The sequence below is a fragment of the Chrysemys picta genome, chromosome 1 (assembly GCF_011386835.1).
Source record: "Chrysemys picta bellii isolate R12L10 chromosome 1, ASM1138683v2, whole genome shotgun sequence".
Taxonomy (NCBI): Eukaryota; Metazoa; Chordata; order Testudines; family Emydidae; genus Chrysemys; species Chrysemys picta.
The window spans coordinates 2,458,130-2,476,942 of record NC_088791.1 but is presented as its reverse complement, the minus strand read 5'-3'; the positions used below and the strand labels follow the sequence as shown (position 1 = coordinate 2,476,942).

The following is an 18,813-nucleotide window of genomic DNA, read 5'->3' as shown; positions in this document are numbered from 1 at the left end:
CGCACGATCCTCTGGAATTTGCACAGCCGCAAGAAGAACCACAGGGAATGTGATGACTTCCAGGCGGTCAGTTTGCCGTGGGTCACAGCGAGGACCAATTCAAGGCTGTTGGCGGCTGTCACGCTGTCTGGAGCGGTTCACAGCCGTGAGTGCCAGCCTCAGGGCAGACACCCCAAACTGGTCGTGTGTTCTATAATTAGCTTCCACCAACCCAGGAACAAGTGTGAACTCCAACAGCACAAGAACCGTCTTACCACGGAGCCACAGAGTGTCCCCTGGGGCCAGTGATGGTTGGTTGCCAGACACCGCAGATCACAAAAGAGTCAGGTTGCTTCCAGTCCCAAGAGACCAGTCACTTACCCCACATCAGTTTGTACCTCGGAGCTCACACCAAAGACACACTGGTAACCAATCCTATAGCAAACTAACGCAGGATTTATTAACTAGGAAAAAGAAACAAGAGAGTTATTATTTACAGGTTAGAGCAGGCAACGTAGCTACACAAACGAGTTAATCTCTGATTCCAAAAGGCAAGAGAGTTGTAGCAATCTGTCAGCACTGAATGGCTTGTAGGGCTAACCCAGGTTGACCCTGGAGATCTCTGCTTCTGTTTTGTAGCTCCAGCCCTGTGGGAGGCCAAGCAACAAACAAGACCCAGTTTCTCCTTGTTGGGGATTTTTATCGCCTCCACCCCAGAGTCCAAGCTGGTGGGATGAGTTCATGTGTCGGTCTCTCCTTCCTGGAAGGAGGGAGGAACGTAGTCAACAGGATGCTATATAATACCTCATTTGTCTTCAGTGGATCATCTTGTGGGCAGGACAAGCATGTTACCTAAATTAATGCTCCTTTTCCTGTTAGGTGAGTTAAACAGTTACAGAGCCTTTACAATGCAAACACCCAATATAACTTTATACCCAGAGGCTATAGAGTTATAAGTGAGGTCGATCCACGCAGCATCCTACAGGCATTTCATAAAGTCCAAACACAATCTTATCAACAGCTGTTCCCTCTTTTCATAATGCCAGCACAGGGTGAGCCAGACTGGGTCCCAGCTATGCATTTGTAAGTGTTCGGTGAGGCCTGGCATGAGTTGGCACCTGCTCTGCCAAGGTCACAGTGGCGTTTACAAAGCAGCTGCAAATGGTGGCGCGCCGTTTCCGGGCTTGAGACATAAGCACTGACTGGTGGGGTCGCATCATAGTGCATGGTTGGGATGACGAGCAGTAGCTGCAGAACTTTCGGATGCACAAGGCCATGGTCCTGGATCTGTGTGCCGAGCTTGCCCCAGGCTCCCAGTGTACGGACACCAAACGGGAGCTGCACTGGCAGTGGAGAAGCGAGTGGCGATCACACTGTGGAAATGTGCAATGCCGGATTTGCTGCCGGTCAGTGGGAAGTCATTTTGGAGCGGGAAAATCCAGTGTGGCGGGGCCATTGTCATGCAAGTGTGCAGGGCATTGATCAGGTCCTGCTCCACAGGACAGTGACTCTCGGCATTGTGCAGGATGTGCCGCATGGCTGGCTTTGCTGCTACAGGGTTCCTGAACTGCGGTGGGACAATAGACTCTACACACATCCCCATTGTGGCCCCACAGCACCAGAGTACATCATCTGACATAGAATCAGAGAATCTCAGGGTTGGAAGGGACCTCAGGAGGTCATCTAGTGCAACCCCCTGCTCAAAGCAGGACCAATCCCCAACTAAAACATCCCAGCCAGGGCTTTGTCAAGCTGGGCCTTAAAAACCTCTAAGGATGGAGATTCCACCACCTCCCTAGGTAACCCATTCGAGTGCTTCACTACCCTCCTAGTGAAATAGTGTTTCCTAATATCCAACCTGGACCTCCCCCACTGCAACTTGAGACCATTGCTCCTTGTTCTGTCATCTGCCACCACTGAGAACAGCCGAGCTCCATCCTCTTTGGAACCCCCCTTCAGGTATTTGAAGGCTGCTATCAAATCCCCCCTCACTCTTCTCTTCTGCAGACTAAATAACCCCAGTTCCCTCAGCCTCTCCTCATAAGTCATGTGCCCCAGCCCCCTAATCCATTTTCGTTGCCCTCCACTGGACTGTCTCCAATTTGTCCACATCCCTTCTGTAGTGGGGGGACCAAAACTGGACGCAATAATCCAAGTGTGGCCTCACCAGTGCCGAATAGATGGGAATAATCACTTCCCTCGATCTGCTGGCAATGCTCCGACATACATCTGTAGATGCCACACGCCCCTCACCCACAGGTACATCAACAGAAAGGGCTACATTTCCCTGGTTAGGCAAACATTGGTGGATTACCAGGGATACTTCACTGCCATCTGTGTGGGCTGGTCAGGGAAGGTGCGTGACACTCACACCATTAAGAACACAGGCCTGTTCAGAAAGCCACGAGCAGGGACCTTCTTTGCCGACCGGCGGATTGCCAATGGCGCTGTTGAAAGGCCAAGTATGATCCTGTGGGACCCAGCCTACCCCTTACCCCCCTGGCTCCTGAAGCCGCACATCGGCCACCTCGACACACCACGGAGAGCTTCAACTACCGGCTCAGCAGGTGCAGAATGCCAGTGAACGTGCTTTGGTAGATTGGAAGGACGCTGGCCTTGTTTACTCACCAGATTGGATCTCAGTGTGAAAAACACCCCAATGGCTATAGCTAGCTGCCTGTGGTGTCCTGCGTAATGTCTGTGATGCAAAGGGGGAAGTTGCCGTGGGGTGGTGGTGGAGGGGCTATCCGCTGCGTTGGAACAGCCAGACCCAAGAGCTATCAGACGAGCTCAGTGAGGAGCTATACAGCCGAGGGAAGCGTTGAAAGGTGTTTTAACAGCGAGCCGCAGTCATTTGCTGTGGTGGACTGTGCTCAACTGGGGGTAGCAGCCTGGGGGGCCTGTTAGGAATTGCCTGTTACTTACAGCACATCTGTACACAAATCATCACCAGTGCCCCTATTACTGCCGAGGCGGGTGTGTGTACATTTATGGTTTGTTTGGCATTGTTTGGCACAGATCCGATGGGTAGTGAGCGTACAAGAGCACCGCTTTCGCTGCCAGCAGGCGTTACACACCTTGTGTAGTAAACTAATAAAGATGAATCACTTTCAAAACAAAAGCGTTTTATTCCCTAACAAAAACATCTCCAAAGAAAGAACTGAAAAGGACGTACATTTTAACCGCAAAAATGTAGGCACCTGAATAAATAAACCAGAGGAAGGAACATTAATGCAGATACATCATCTGTGGCTCTCCCTGGTCAGTGTAGGTGAAGCCACGGCTGTCCATGCTTTGTCCCGGGGTGGAGCAGCAGGGGTAGGCGCGCTGGCCCGGAGGCCGTGTGGAGTGCTGGGAGTGGCACATATTTCATGGGTGAATGGGATGTCTTAAGAAGCACTGGGGATAGTCCTACTAGATACTCCCAATGTTGCAAAGCTCAAACCAATGCCAATACCTCTTTTTCACAAGGAGTAAATCCTTCTTCTGCTCCATTCAACATCTCAGAGGCGTATGCCACTGGTTGAAGACCTGTGCCAGGGTCTTGGCTTAAGCCAGCTCTCATTCCAGCACTTGTAGGAGCTAATTGAAGTACGAAAGATTGTCCTACCTTGGGGTATGCTAAGGCTGGGGCTTGTGTTAATGCCTTTTTAAGCTGAATAAAAGCTTTCTGTTGTTCTAATCCCCATTCCTATTTATTGCCTTTCTTCAATAATGGATACAGTGAACTGTCTTTTTCTGCATAATTTTCTATAAAATCTCTTGAGAAATTTGTCAATCCCCAAAATGACCTTTAGGTGGATACATCTGCTGGAGCTGGTAACTTTTGTAATGACTCCACCCTTTGTTTAGCTGGTGACCATCCCTCCTGTTCTAGTGTTATCCCAGGTAATTTACTTGCTGCTGGCCTATTTGAGCTTTCTCTGGACTAACCTTACACCCAGTTTCCTTTTATCTTTTGTAAAATCGGATCTAATGTTTCTAAGTTTTCCTCCTTAGTTTTTGTGCTGATGAGAATATCATCGACGTACGATACTATTATTAGGCATATATTATTAGGCATCTTACCCCACATCTTATTTACATGCATATGTGTGATGAAGTGGGGAGTTTTCTTGTTTTCAGTGGGGTTTCAATGGTTTGCATGCGGAGTGGGTGGGACTCAGTTTCCCTGGGTGTTACTGGTTTAACGAGGTGAGGGGAGAGGGAGTGTGTTTTGCAGAGGGCCGGAGAGAGGACTTGGGGACCCAGCCAATGGCCGGGAGGATGGATACCCCAGCGACCGGTGACCTGGTGACCCGGAGGCCCAGCTGAGGAGACGCAGCCGGTTCTGGCCAGTGGGCGGACAATGGGCTGCAGAGTGAGGACCCAGTGACCTAACCAGCCAGTTCCAGCCAGAGGACAGAAGAGGGGAGAGGAGGCCCCGGTTTACGACCCTGTTTACCTGGAGAGAAGACAATAGACAGAGGTGGGGCTTGGGGCCGGTGATTTCAGATGCCCAGAGGGGGAGCAGGCAGAGCCCACCTGGATGCAGGGAGACTGGGATGTGCTGGGCTGAGGGAGGCCAGGCCTGAGGCCCTGAGAGTTTCCTGTGCTGGGTTCAACTCTCAATAAACCCTCCTGTGTTACACTGGCTGAGAGTCACTCCGGTCTAGAGAACAGGGTTGCATCAACCCCTTCGGGGATGGAGGCCCCGGGGGTCCAGAGCGAGGGGACTCCCTGAGGGGGCCCACGGCAGAGACAGACGTGCTCAGGCTCAGAGAGGTGCGGCTCCAGGAGGTGGAGGGGCCTGACCCCGAGAGAGAGTGGACCCCCGAGAAGGGCTGTCTCACTGAAAGGGGCACCCCCCACGGACCGCACGGGGCCAAAAGTGGGCACGATCTGTGAGTCCGTGAAAACGTGGTGTCAGCAGTGGGATGTTTCGTGGCTGCACCCTGTAGACGTTGGCTGCGGGCGCAGGCGCTTTGCAGTGAGTGGCTGCCAGCAATAGAACGAGGGTATTGAACAGAACCAGCCTGGAAATGGGCTAGACCCAGCTCCGTAAGAGCGACCTGGCCCGTCTCTGCAGGGAGAGGGGGCTGAGCGTGGGGAGGCTCACTAAGGAGCGGCTGATTGCTCAGCTGGTAGAGAATGACCCGTCTGAGGTGCAGGCTCCAGACCCCAGGGGGACTCCCGGGGTGCCCGGAGAGCTGGGGAGTAGCCGTGGGGGCAGTCTGTGTAGTGACCGGGAGTGGGTCAGACCTGACTCCCCAGTCAGTACAGGGAGACCCCAGTCAGGTTCCTCCCTAGAGGAGCTGTGGCGATTGGAGCTGCAGCTGAAAGCGAAGGAGCTGGAGCTAGAGGATCACAGGCTGGTGGACAGAGAGAGAGAACGAGCGGACCGTGTAGAACAGCGGAAGCATGAGTTGGAGATGGACGAGCGGCGGGCTAAGGGGGCCTGCCGCGGGGTAAGTGGGGAAGGGCCCCGAGACGCCAGTGGTGTGGGGAATCTAGACACCAAACTGCTTTGAGAAGGCCTGTGATCTGAACCAGATTGACCCCGCAGACAGGCTTCGCTGGCTGACCCCCCCTGCTGGGTCCCAAAGCCATACAGGCATTCAGCCAAATGGATGGTGTTGAGATGGAGGACTACGACCTGTTCAAATAGGCTTTGCTGCTGAAGTTTGAACTGACCCCCGAGGCGTACAGGGGTGTGCGCAAGGCCTTAGGTGTCTCTTACAAGGAGGTCACCAACCTGCTGGGGGAATATCTCCGCAAGTGGGGGAAGGGCGCAGGGGCCACTACCGCAGAGGACGTGTATAACCTGGTGGGGTTGGAGCAGCTGTATGACATCTGCCCTCCGGACCTTAAGATGTGGCTAGTGGACCGGAAGCCCAAAGATCTGCGCCGTGCAGGGGCGCTGGCAGATGAGTTTGTGGACAGTAGATTGGGGGCAGGGGGGAGACCCACATCAGGGACTCATAGGGGAGTCACCCAGAGACCTCTCAAAGGTGGGACTCCAGGAAGCCCAACTCAGGGGTGCCCGGGACTGCCGGGGTGGGGCGACCCCCGTCGTGGGACTTGAGGGACATGAGGTGTAATTACTGTGGCCAGAAGGGGCACAAGGTGGCCCAGTGCCTGAAGATGAAGGAAATGGCAGCCAAGCAGAACCCGCGGGGTGTTAACTGGGTGGAAGCCCACCGAGAGGGGGCACTGTCGGTCCAGGGGGCTGCAGTCGAGAGGGCTGTGCCAGGGGGAGGGGACCGCCAGGCCAGGCCAGCAGGGGAAGGCGGGGCCCCAAGTCCAGAGCACCCGTACCCAGTCCGCCGGGTGAGCATGGGACAGGCCCCGGGGGACAATCGCCACATCATCCCCATTGAGGTGGGAGGAAGCCGCGTCCAGGGGTTCTGGGGCATGGGTGCAGAGGTGACACTGGCGCGGTCCGAGGTGGTGGACCCAGACCAGCTAGTGCCCGATGCCTACCTGACCCTGAGGGGAGTGTTTGGGCCCCCCATCAAGGTGCCTGTAGTGAGGATACACCTGAAATGGGGGGCTAAGGGAGGGACCCAAAGAGGTCGGGGTGCACGACTACCTGCCTACCAAGGTGCTAATGGGTAATGACTTGGAGAACTGGCCGGATGGCACTCATAGCGCCCTGGTCCTTACCTGGAGCCAGAGCCAGCGAGGGGCGCGGGACCTCCAGAGGGTGGGGCTGAAGCACCGAGGGTAGGGCTCGACAGGGCTGGGCCAGAGCCTCCGTCCCAGGGTGGGGAAACTGAGGCGCCACCAGCCAGGGCTGTATCCTCAGACCCAGCAGCTGAATTCCAAAGGGAGCTGCAGGGGGATCCCTCCCTGGAGAAACTGAGGGCCCTGGCTAGCCACGACAGTGCTGGGTCCCAGGGGGAGGACCGCCGGGAGCGATTCCTGTGGGAGAGGGGATTCCTGTACCGGGAATGGGCTGGTTCAGGGCGAACTGAATCTTGGAAAATCGGGAGGCAGCTGGTGGTTCCCCAGAGGTACCACCGCAAACTGTTGTTCTTGGCCCACGATATCCCCCTTTCAGGGCATCAGGGCATCCAGCGCACCAGGCAGAGGCTGCTGCAGAACTTTTACTGGCCCGGGGTCTTTGACGCGGTCCGACAGTATTGCAGGACCTGTGACTCCTGCCAGAGGGTGGGAAAGGCCCAGGATAAGTGTAAAGCCCCACTGAGACCTTTGCCCATCATAGAGGAGCCGTTCCAGAAGGTGGCCGTGGACATAGTGGGACCCCTCAGCAGATGACCGGAGAGAGGACGTGGGGACCCAGCTGATGGCCGGGAAGATGGATACCCCAGCGACTGGTGACCTGGCGACCCGGAGGCCCAGCTGAGGAGACGCAGCCGGTTCTGGCCAGGGAGCAGACAATGGGCTGCAGAGTGAGGACCCAGTGACCTAACCAGCCAGTTCCAGCCAGAGGACAGAAGCGAGGAGAGGAGGCCCCGGTTTACCACCCTGTTTACCTGGAGAGAAGACAATGGACAGAGGAGGGGCCTGGGGCTGGGGATCTCAGATGCCCAGCTGCGAGCAGGGGGGCTCTGGGCAGGAGAGGGGGAGCAGGCAGAGCCCACCTGGATGCAGAGAGACTGGGATGTGCTGGGCTGAGGGAGGCCAGGCCTGAGGCCCTGAGAGTTTCCTGTGCTGTGTTCAACCCTCAATAAATCCTCCTGTTTTATGCTGGCTGAGAGTCACTCTGGTCTAGAGAACAGGGTGGCATCAACCCCTTCGGGGGTGGAGGCCCAGGGGGTCCAGAGCGAGGGGATTCCCTGAGGGGGCCCACGGCGAGAAACAGGTGTGCTAGGGCTCCGAGAGGTGCGGCTCCAGGAGGTGGAGGGGACTGACCCAGAGAGAGAGTGGACCCCCGAGAAGGGCTGTCTCACTAACAGGGGCACCCCCCACGGACCGCACGGGGCCAAGAGTGGGCACGAGCTGTGAGTCCGTGACAATATGACAAACAGCAGGGCTATTATGGAATCCTTGGGGAGGGGAGGGGGGTTCTGACAAAAACAGAGCTGTCTTCCTTGGAATGTAAAGGCAAATTTGTACCAGGCTGTAAGGGAATTGCGAAGAATGCATTGGCTAAATCTAAGATGGTGAACCATTGTGCTCCTCCCATAACAGAAGGAATTACTTCTGGATACCAGGGAAACTGCAAAAAAACCCTGAGAGTCTCTGGAGTAAGTTTAGAAGTATGAGCAACAAGGGTGATGTCGTGGTGGGAGTCTTCTATAGACCACCAGACCAGGGGAATGGGGTGGATGAGGCTTTTTTCCGACAACTAACCGAAGTTAGATTGACAGAGCCAGACGAGTACCCAGAAGTCACCTCCTACAAGACAGGCCCAACAAAGAAAATAACAGAACACCACAAGCTGTCACCTTCAGCCCCCAACTAAAACCTCTCCAGCGCATCATCAGAGATCTACAACCTATCCTGAAAGATGATCCTTTACTCTCACAGATCTTGGGAGACAGACCTGTCCTCGCTTACAGACAACCCCCCAACCTAAAGCAAATACTCACCAGCAACCACACATCACTGAACAAAACCACTAACCCAGGAACCTATCCTTGTAACAAAGCCCGATGCCAACTCTGTCCACATATCTATTCAAGTGACATCATCATAGGACCTAATCACATCAGCCATACCATCAGGGGCTCGTTCACCTGCACATCTACCAATGTGATATATGCCATCATGTGCCAGCAATGCCCCTCTGCCATGTACATTGGCCAAACCGGACAGTCTCTACGCAAAAGAATTAATGGACACAAATCTGACATCAGGAATCAAAATACTCAAAAACCAGTGGGAGAACACTTTAACCTGTCTGGTCATTCAGTGACAGACCTGCGGGTGGCTATATTACAACAGAAAAACTTCAAAAACAGACTCCAAAGAGAGACTGCTGAGCTAGAATTGATATGCAAACTAGATACAATCAACTCCGGTTTGAATAAGGACTGGGAATGGCTGAGCCATTACAAACATTGAATCTATCTCCCCTTGTAAGTATTCTCACACTTCTTAACTGTCTGTACTGGGCTAGCTTGATTATCACTTCAAAAGTTTTTTTTCTCTTAATTAATTGGCCTCTCAGAGTTGGTAAGACAACTCCCACCTGTTTATGCTCTCTGTATGTGTGTATATATATCTCCTCAATATATGTTCCATTCTATATGCATCCGAAGAAGTGGGCTGTAGTCCACGAAAGCTTATGCTCTAATAAATTTGTTAGTCTCTAAGGTGCCACAAGTACTCCTGTTCTTCTTTTAACCGAAGTTACTAGATCGCAGGCCCTGGTTATCATGGGAGACTTTAATCACCCTGATATCTGCAGGAAGAGCAACACAGTGGTGCACAGACAATCCAGGAAGTTTTTGGAAAGTGTAGAGGACAATTTCCTGGTGCAAGTGCTGGAGGAACCATCTGGGGCAGAGCTCTTCTCGACCTGCTGCTCACAAACTGGGAAGAATTAGTAGGGGAAGCAAAAGTGGATGGGAACCTAGAAAGCAGTGACCATGAGATGGTCAAGTTCAGGATACTGACACAAGGAAGAAAGGAGAGCAGCAGAATATGGAACTTGGACTTCAGAAAAGCAGACTTTGACTCCCTCAGGGAACTGATGGGCAGGATCCCCTGGGAGAATAACATGAGGGGGAAAGGAGTCCAGGAGAGCTGGCTATATTTTAAAGAATCCTTATTGAGGTTGCAGGAACAAATCATCCCGATGTATAGAAAGAATAGTAAATATGGCAGGTGAGCAGCTTGGCTTAACAGTGAAATCCTTGCTGATCTTAAACGCAAAACAGAAGCTTACAAGAAGTGGAAGGTTGGACAAATGACCAGGGAGGAGTATAAAAATATTGCTCAGGCATGCAGGAGTGAAATCAGGAAGGCCAAATCACACTTGGAGTTGCAGCTAGCAAGGAATGTTAAGAGTAACAAGAAGGGTTTCTTCAGGTATGTTAAAGTCAAGGAAAGTGTGGGCCCCTTACTGAATGAGGGAGGCAACCTAGTGACAGAGGATGTGGAAAAAGCTAATGTACTCAATGCTTTTTGCCTCTGTCTTCACGAACAAGGTCAGCTCCCAGACTACTACACTGGGCAGCCCAGATGGGGAGGAGGTGACCAGCCCTGTGTGGAGAAAGAAGTGGTTCAGGACTATTTAGAAAAACTGGATGAGCACAAGTCCATAGGGCCGGATGCGCTGCATCCGAGGGTGCTAAAGGAGTTGGCGGATGTGATTGCAGAGCCATTGGCCATTATCTTTGAAAGCTCATGATGATTGGGGGAGGTCCCGGATGACTGGAAAAAGGCTAATGTAGTGCCCATCTTTAAAAAAGGAAAGAAGGCGGATCCGGGGAACTACAGGCCAGTCAGCCTCGCCTCAGTCCCTGGAAAAATCATGGAGCAGGTCCTCAAGGAATCAATTCTGAAGCACTTAGAGGAGAGGAAAGTGATCAGGAACAGTCAGCATGGATTCACCAAGGGCAAGTCATGCCTGGACAACCTAATTGCCTTCTATGACAAGATAACTGGCTCTGTGGATGAGGGGAAAGCAGTGGATGTGTTATTCCTTGACTTTAGCAAAGCTTTTGATACGGTCTTCCACAGTATTCTTGGCAGCAAGTTAAAGAATGGACTATAAGATGAATGCACTATAAGGTGGATAGAAAGCTGGCTAGATCGTCGGGCTCAACAGGTAGTGATCAATGGCTCTATGTCTAGTTAGCTGCCAGTATCATGCGGAGTGCCCCAAGGGTCGGTCCTGGGGCCGATTTTGTTCAATATCTTCATGAATGATCTGGAGGATGGTGTGGACTGCCCCATCAGCAAGTTTGCAGATGACATTAAACTGGAAGGAGTGGTAGATACACTGGAGGGTAGGGATCGGATACAGAGGGGCCTAGACAAATTAGAGGATTGGGCCAAAAGAAACCTGATGAGGTTCAACAAGGACAAGTGCAGAGTCCTGCATTTAGGATGGAAGAATCTCATGCACTGCTACAGACTAGGGACCGAGTGGCTAGGCAGCAGTTCTGCAGAAAAGGACCTGGGGATTACAGTGGACGAGAAGCTGGATATGAGTCAACAGTGTGCTCTTGTTGCCAAGAAGGCTAATGGCATTTTGGGCTGTATAAGTAGGGGCATTGCCAGCAGATCGAGGGACGTGATCATTCCCCTGTATTCGACATTGGTGAGGCCTCACCTGGAGCACATGACTTATGAGGAGAGCCTGAGGCAACTGGGATTGTTTAGTCTGCAGAAGAGAAGAATGAGGGGGGATTTGATAGCTGCTTTCAACTACCTGAAAGGGGGTTCCAAAGAGGATGGATCTAGACTGTTCTCAGTGGTACCAGATGACAGAACAAGGAGTAATGGTCTCAAGTTGCAGTGGGGGGAGGTCTAGGGTGGATATTAGGAAACACTATTTCACTAGGAGGGTGGTGAAGCACTGGAATGCGTTATTTAGGGAGGTGGTGGAATCTCCATCCTTAGAGGTTTTTAAGGTCAGGCTTGACAAAGCCCTGGCTGGGATGATTTAGTTGGGGATTGGTCCTGCTTTGAGCAGGGGGTTGGACTAGATGACCTCCTGAGGTCCCTTCCAGCCCTGATATTCTATGATTCTATGATTTTGCTACCACTGGAGTAGTCATTGCAGTTACCTTATTAAGGAGTCTAAGATCGATGGTTAACCTCCAAGTTTTACCGTCTGCTTTCAAAACTGGCCAAATGGCTGCGCAGCTTATACTCTGCTGTTCCACTATAACTCCCTGCTCTAAAAGCCCTTGAATAGTTTTCATTAACCTGGGTTCTGCTTCCTTAGGATATTTACATTGTCTCTGCGGCCAGGGATCGGGCCCAGTAATTAATACCTCTGCATCAATTTTTCCACATTCTGCCTTATTCGGAGCCCAGACCTCGTTATGTTTTTCTGCAATTGCCAATACTTCTATTGGCCAATCAGGCCATTTCATTTTCTCACTGTCCTTTACAGCAGCTGACCTATACCCCGCGTCAGTAACAATTGGTTGTTCTACCGCTTTGATTCTGTCAGAAGGCAATTCCCAGAAATCCTTATTTACTAAATCTACTATAAATAAATATATGGAGATATCCCATCTCCTAGAACTGGAAGGGACCCCAGAAGGTCATCAGCTCCAGCCTCCTGCCTTCACTAACAGGACCAAGTACAGATTTTTGCCCCAGATCCCTAAGTGGCTCCCCTCAAGGATTGAGCTCCCAACCCTGGGTTTAGTAACCCAGGGCTCAAACCACTGAGCGATCCCTCCCTATCAAGCCAAAATTTTTCAATACATTAATTCTTCTTATTCCATTACCATCAAGATTCATTAAACCAAACTGCTCTTTTCCTTGTTTTGTTCCTAACTGGAAATAACTTGGAGCACTAAATGGTACCCTACTCTCTGCTTCATTAAATCCTTGTAATTTCCTTGTTGTTATGGGGATCCAAATACATTTGTATTCTCTGTACTTACTAAGGAAAAGGTGACACCTGTATCTATTAACATATTCTGCCCAAACGCTCCCGGATCAAATTCCACATATACAAGGGGTCTCCCCCAATCATCTGTTTGTAAATGTGCCACTAAATCAGCATGATCTTTTGCTGATATGGGGGAAATAGGGGGCGTTCGGCCTCCCTTTGCCGGGTCTTCGGGATTTGGTGGAGCTGTGGGCATGCTCTTTACATGATTAGCTAATCTCTGAAGCACTTGTTTGTGGGTAAACCATCAATTTGATCTTTAGGCTCATACTGCAGCAATTTTACCCATAGCCAATACCTTCCTGGGTCATTCCTTCTTTGCTCATAGGGGATAAACCTCCAGTTTCTATTTGCCTCTCTTTTCAGTCCTTCTCTATTTTGCTGAGTTTTCTGGTTTCCCTGTCCTTTTGAACCATTATTGGAGAAAGTGATTACTGTTACCTTCTCAGGTTTTCCTCTTGGAGGTGGCACCGTTTCTCTTTATATTTTGTACAATCGTTTTACCTTACTGACGATATGATGTCGAGGAGTTTGAACTGTATCATCGCCATTCTGATCGCTGGATCAAAACCCATCAGTAGTGCTCTTTGAATTGGGGAGCATCATATATTATTGTATTTCTTTAAATAACTGATCTATTTCAAAATATATGGCAATATACCTGTCTCATAGAACTGGAAGGGACCCCCCCAAAGGTCATCGAGTCCAGCCCCCTGCCTTCACTAGCAGGACCAAGTACTGATTTTGCCCCAGATCCCTAAGTGGCCCCCTCAAGGATTGAACTCACAACCCTGGGTTTAGCAGCCCAATGCTCAAACCACTGAGCTATCCCTCCTCCCTTTGCAGGGAGAGTTCTGGCTGGAGGCTGGAGCCCTTGCGAAGCAGCTTGCCTTTTCTCCTTTTTACTCGGTTCTTTTCAAAAGAAAGCTTTTCTCTTCGGTGGAGTCCATTGATCCCGTTGCCTGCACAGCTGCTGGGAAGCACCAAGCCCAATAAATGTATTTTCCTCCCAAGGTCCTACCTTTTCAACAAAATCTTCCAAATTGTTGCCCAACATTATTTCTAAAATATTATCGTGCCTTAGTTTCCCTTTGGTGGTCATTTTGATGTTATTCGCTTAGCCAGGCAGTGGTTTATCCCAGGTAGGATTACAGCCCCGGCCACACCCGAGTCACAAGTTCACATCCAGCAGAGACAGTGAGTCCCTGGCCAGCTCCAGGACGGGCGGGGGCATGAACGGCTCCATTGTTACAGATGGAGCTGACTGATGTTTATCACAGGGTAAATATAAAGGACGCGTGAGTAAGAAGTTTTAAAGCCGGGTGTCTGTCCCGGGCAGCTCACACGCTAAGCAGTGGGGAGATGTTTGTTCAGGGCGGCAGGAGGTGCCAGGCTAGGGGAGGTAGTTGACATCTGGCTTAGGAAGGCTGCCAGCCTCTGGTGGCACAGTCATGGCGAGGCAGCTAGCGCCCTGCAGTCAGCGCCGGAGCTCAGGGTCTGTTCAGAGGAGAATTTTCCAGCTCTCTAAAACCCACAAAAAATACCAGCTCAGCCTAAATTGCGGAGGTGGTGTCGGAGGCTGGGGAGGTGGGTCAGAGGTGCTAGAGGTTGGGGATGTGGGACAGAAGTGCTGGAGGCTGGGGGCATGGGTCAGAGGTACTGGGGATGGGGGTTGGAGGCACTGGGGGTATGGGTTGGAGGTGCTGGGGATGTGGGTCAGAGGCCCTGGAGGCTGGGGACATGGGTCAGAGGCTCTAGCCTCCAGGGCCGTGACCCATGTCATAGAATCATAGAATATCAGGGTTGGAAGGGACCTCAGGAGGTATCTAGTCCAACCCCCTGCTCAAAGAAGGACCAATCCCCAACTAAATCATCCCAGCCAGGGCTTTGTCAAGCCGGGCCTTAAAAACCTCTAAGGAAGAAAATTCCACCACCACCCTAGGGAACCCATTCCAGTGCTTCCCTGCCCTCCTAGTGAAAACGTTTTTCCTAATATCCAACCTAAACCTCCCCAACTGCAACTTGAGACCATTACTCCTTGTTCTGTCATCTGCTACCACTGAGAATAGCCGAGCTCCATCCTCTTTGGAACCCCCTTTCAGGTAGTTGAAAGCAGCTATTAAATCCCCCTCATTCTTCTCTTCTGCAGACTAAACAATCCCAGTTCCCTCAGCCTCTCCTCATAAGTCATGTGCTCCAGCCCCCTAATCATTTCTGTTGCCCTCCGCTGGACTCTTTCCAATTTTTCCACATCCTTCTTGTAGTGTGGGGCCCAAAACTGGACACAGTACTCCAGGTGAGGCCTCACCAATGTTGATTAGAGGGGAATGATCACATCCCTCGATCTGCTGGCAATGCCCCTACTTATACAGCCCAAAATGCCGTTACCCTTCTTGGCAGCAAGGGCACACTATTGACTCATATCCAGCTTCTCATCCACTGTAACCTCTAGGTCCTTTTCTGCAGAACTGCTGCGTAGCCACTCGGTTCCTAGTCTGTAGCAGTGCATGGGATTCTTCCGTCCTAAGTGCAGGACTCTGCACTTGTCCTTGTTGAACCTCATCAGGTTTCTTTTGGCCCAATCCTCTAATTTGTCTAGGCCCCTCTGTATCCGATCCCTACCCTCCAGCGTATCTACCACTCCTCCCAGTTTAGTGTCATCTGCAAACTTGCTGAGAGTGGAGTCCACACCATCCTCCAGATCATTAATGAAAATATTGAACAAAACCGGCCCCAGGACTGACCCTTGGGGCACTCCACTTGATACCGGCTGCCAACTAGACATGGAGCCATTGATCACTACCTGTTGAGCCCGACGATCTAGCCAGCTTTCTATCCACCTTATAGTCCATTCATCCAGCCCATACTTCTTTAACTTGCTGGCAAGAATACTGTGGGAGACCATATCAAAAGCTCTGCTAAAATCAAGGAATAACATTTTCCCTCCTCCACAGAGCCAGTTATCTCGTCGTAGAAGGCAATTAGGTTAGTCAGGCATGACTTGCCCTTGGTGAATCCGTGCTGACTGTTCCTGATCACTTACCTCTCCTCTAAGTGATACAAAATTGATTCCTTGAGGACCTGCTCCATGATTTTTCCAGGGACTGAGGTGAGGCTGACTGGCCTGTAGTTCCCCGAATCCTCCTTCTTCCCTTTTTTAAAGATGGGCACTACATTAACCTTTTTCCAGTCATCCGGGACCTCCCCCAATCACCATGATTTTTCAAAGATAATGGCCAATGGCTCTGCAATCACATCCGCCAACTCCTTTAGTATCCTCGGATGCAGCGCATCCAGCCCCATGGACTTGTGCACGTCCAGTTTTTCTAAATAGTCCTGAACCACTTCTTTCTCCACAGAGGGTTGGTCACCTCCTCCCCATGCTGTACTGCCCAGTGCAGCAGTCTGGGAGCTGAGGTTTTTCGTGAAGACAGAGTCAAAAAAAGCACTGAGTACATTAGCTTTTTCCACATCCTCGGTCACTAGGTTGCTTCCCCCATTCAGTAAGGGGCCCACGCTTTCCCTGACCACCTTCTTGTCGCTAACATACCTGAAGAAACCCTTCTTGTTACTCTTAACATCTCTTGTTAGCTGCAACTCCAAGTGTGATTTGGCCTTCCTGCTTTCACTCCTGCATGCCTGAGCAATATTTTTATACTCCTCCCTGGTCATTTGTCCAAATTTCCACTTCTTGTCAGCTTCTTTTTTGTGTTTAGGATCAGCAAGGATTTCACTGTTAAGCCAAGCTGCTCACCTGCCATATTTTTTATTCTTTCTACACATCAGGATGGTTTGTTCCTGCAACCGCAATAAGGATTCTTTAAAATACAGCCAGCTCTCCTGGACTCCTTTCCCCATCATGTTATTCTCCCAGGGGATCCTGCCCATCTGTTCCCTGAGGGAGTCAAAGTCTGCTTTTCTGAAGTCCAGGGTCTGTATTCTGCCACTCTCCTTTCTTCAGGATCCTGAACTCGACCATCTCATGCTCACTGCCTCCCAGGTTCCCATCCACTTTTGCTTCCCCTACTAATTCTTCCCGGTCTGTGAGCAGCAGGTCAAGAAGAGCTCTGCCCCTAGTTGGTTCCTCCATCCAGCACTTGCACCAGGAAATTGTCCTCTACACTTTCCAAAAACTTCCTGGATTGTCTGTGCACCGCTGTATTGCTTTCCCAGCAGATATCAGGATGATTAAAGTCTCCCATGAGAACCAGGGCCTGCAATCTAGTAACTTCTGCTAGTTGCCAGAAGAAAGCCTCATCCACCTCTTCCCCCTGGTCTGGTGGTCTATAGCAGCCTCTCACCACAACATCACCCTTGTTGCTCACACTTCTAAACTTACTCCAGAGACTCTCAGGTTTTTCTGCAGTTTCATACTGGAGCTCTGAGCAGTCATACGCCTCTCTTACATACAACGCAACTCCCCCACCTTTTCTGCCCTGCCTGTCCTTCCTGAACAGTTTATATCCATCCATGACAGTACTCCAGTCATGTGAGTTATCCCACCAAGTCTCTGTTATTCCAATCGCATCATAGTTCCCTGACTGTGCCAGGACTTCCAGTTCTCCCTGCTTGTTTCCCAGGCTTCTTGCATTTGTGTATAGGCACTTAAGATAACTCGCTGATTGTCCCGCTTTCTCAGTATGAGACAGGAGTCCTCCCCTCTTGTGCTCTCCTACTCGTGCTGCCTCCTGGTATCCCACTTCCCCATTTACCTCAGGGCTTTGGTCTCCTTCCCCTGGTGAACCTAGTTTAAAGCCCTCCTCACTAGGTTAGCTTGGGAAGATGTTCTTCCCTCTCTTCGTTAGGTGGAGCCCATCTCTGCCTAGCACTCCTCCTTCTTGGAACACCATCCCATGGTCAAAGAATCCAAAGCCTTCTCTCCGACACCACCTGCGTAGCCATTCATTGACTTCCACGATTCGATGGTCTCTACCCAGGCCTTTTCCCTGCACAGGGAGGATGGACGAGAACACCACTTGCGTCTCAAACTCCTTTATCCTTCTTCCCAGAGCCACGTAGTCTGCAGTGATCCGCTCAAGGTCATTCTTGGCAGTATCATTGGTGCCCACGTGGAGAAGCAGGAAGGGGTAGCAATCCAAGGGCTTGATGAGTCTCGGCAGTCTCTCTGTCACATCATAAATCCTAGCTCCTGGCAAGCAGCAGACCTCTCGGTTTTCTCGGTCAGGGCAGCAGATAGATGACTCAGTCCCCCTGAGGAGGGAGTCCCTGACCACCACCACCCGTCTCCTCCTTTTGGGAGCAGTGGTCGTGGAACCCCCATCCCTAGGACAGTGCGTCTCTTGCCTTCCAATCGGTGGAGTCTCCTTCTGCTCCCTTCCCTCAGATGTATCATCTAGTCCACTCTCCGCATTAGTACCTGTGGAGAGAACATGAAAACGGTTGCTCACCTGTATCTCCATTGCTGGTACATGGACTCTCCTCTTTCTCCTTCTGGAGGTCACATGCTGCCAAATTCCTTCACAATCCTTCTGTCCCTGCTGCGCCTGCTCTGAATCTTCAGAATGTTGTGCCTGTAGAAACATATCCTGACGTCTGCCAGGAAATCTTCATTTTCCCTTATGCTACGCGGGGTGATACTTGTTTCTCCAGACCTTGAACCTTCTCTTCTAATATGGAGACCAGCTTGCACTTCGTACAGACAAAGTCGTTTCTGTCCTGTGGAAGAAAGACAAACATAGTACATCCTGTGCAGGTCACAACAGCTGATCGCTCACCATCCGTATTAGCTTTCTTCTAAGAGCTTCCTCAGCTGTTGCAGTAACTACTCTGAGAAGCCTGCAAGATGAAAGCCTCAGCGTGCTCTCCCCAGGTGAACTCCCAGTCAAACTCCCTCTGTTAGCCTTTGCTGTTCACTGCTCAGGTGGTTTGCAACTGGCTGCCTTTTTATAACAATCAGGCCCACTCATGGCCCACCTGGAACAAAGCACTCCCCATTTTCACTTTTCAAACAATCAAGCACACGGTCAAACTGACAAACTGACAAACTGTCCCCACAACAGACACTCAGATACTCACCAACACAGCCCCCCAGTGCAGCACTTAGCGTACCTCCTCTCGGACAGATCCCAGGCAAACTCCCTCTGTTAGCCTCCGCTGTTTGCCACTCATAGTCAGTTGTAGCCAGCATGATCAGCTGGGCGGTTGCACACAACAATGGAGAGCAGATAGAGGTGTGTTCACCGTGCTGGAGAACCAGGAAAAGGCATTTCAAAAATGTGTGTGTGTGTGTGTGTGTGTGTGTGTGTGGGGAGGGTTAAAGGTGGGGGAGCTTCTAGTCTGTGTGA

The 18,813-nt window shown here is 51.2% G+C and overlaps 2 protein-coding genes across 3 annotated transcripts in view; one reads left to right on the top strand and one right to left on the bottom strand.

The window, feature by feature from the left end:
* RBM28 (RNA binding motif protein 28) overlaps positions 1–18,813 on the bottom strand; it is a 308,732-nt gene that overhangs the window by 278,345 nt on the left and 11,574 nt on the right. The window lies entirely within an intron of this gene.
* Positions 13,974–18,813, top strand: part of LOC103306556 (dromaiocalcin-1-like) — a 52,023-nt gene continuing 47,183 nt past the window's right edge. The window contains exon 1 of one of the 2 annotated variants that reach the window (XM_065594456.1): positions 13,974–14,095. The gene's annotated coding sequence lies outside the window, so the exon portion shown is untranslated. The remainder of the gene's footprint in view (positions 14,096–18,813) is intronic. The other variant, XM_065594398.1, reaches the window with a different exon arrangement.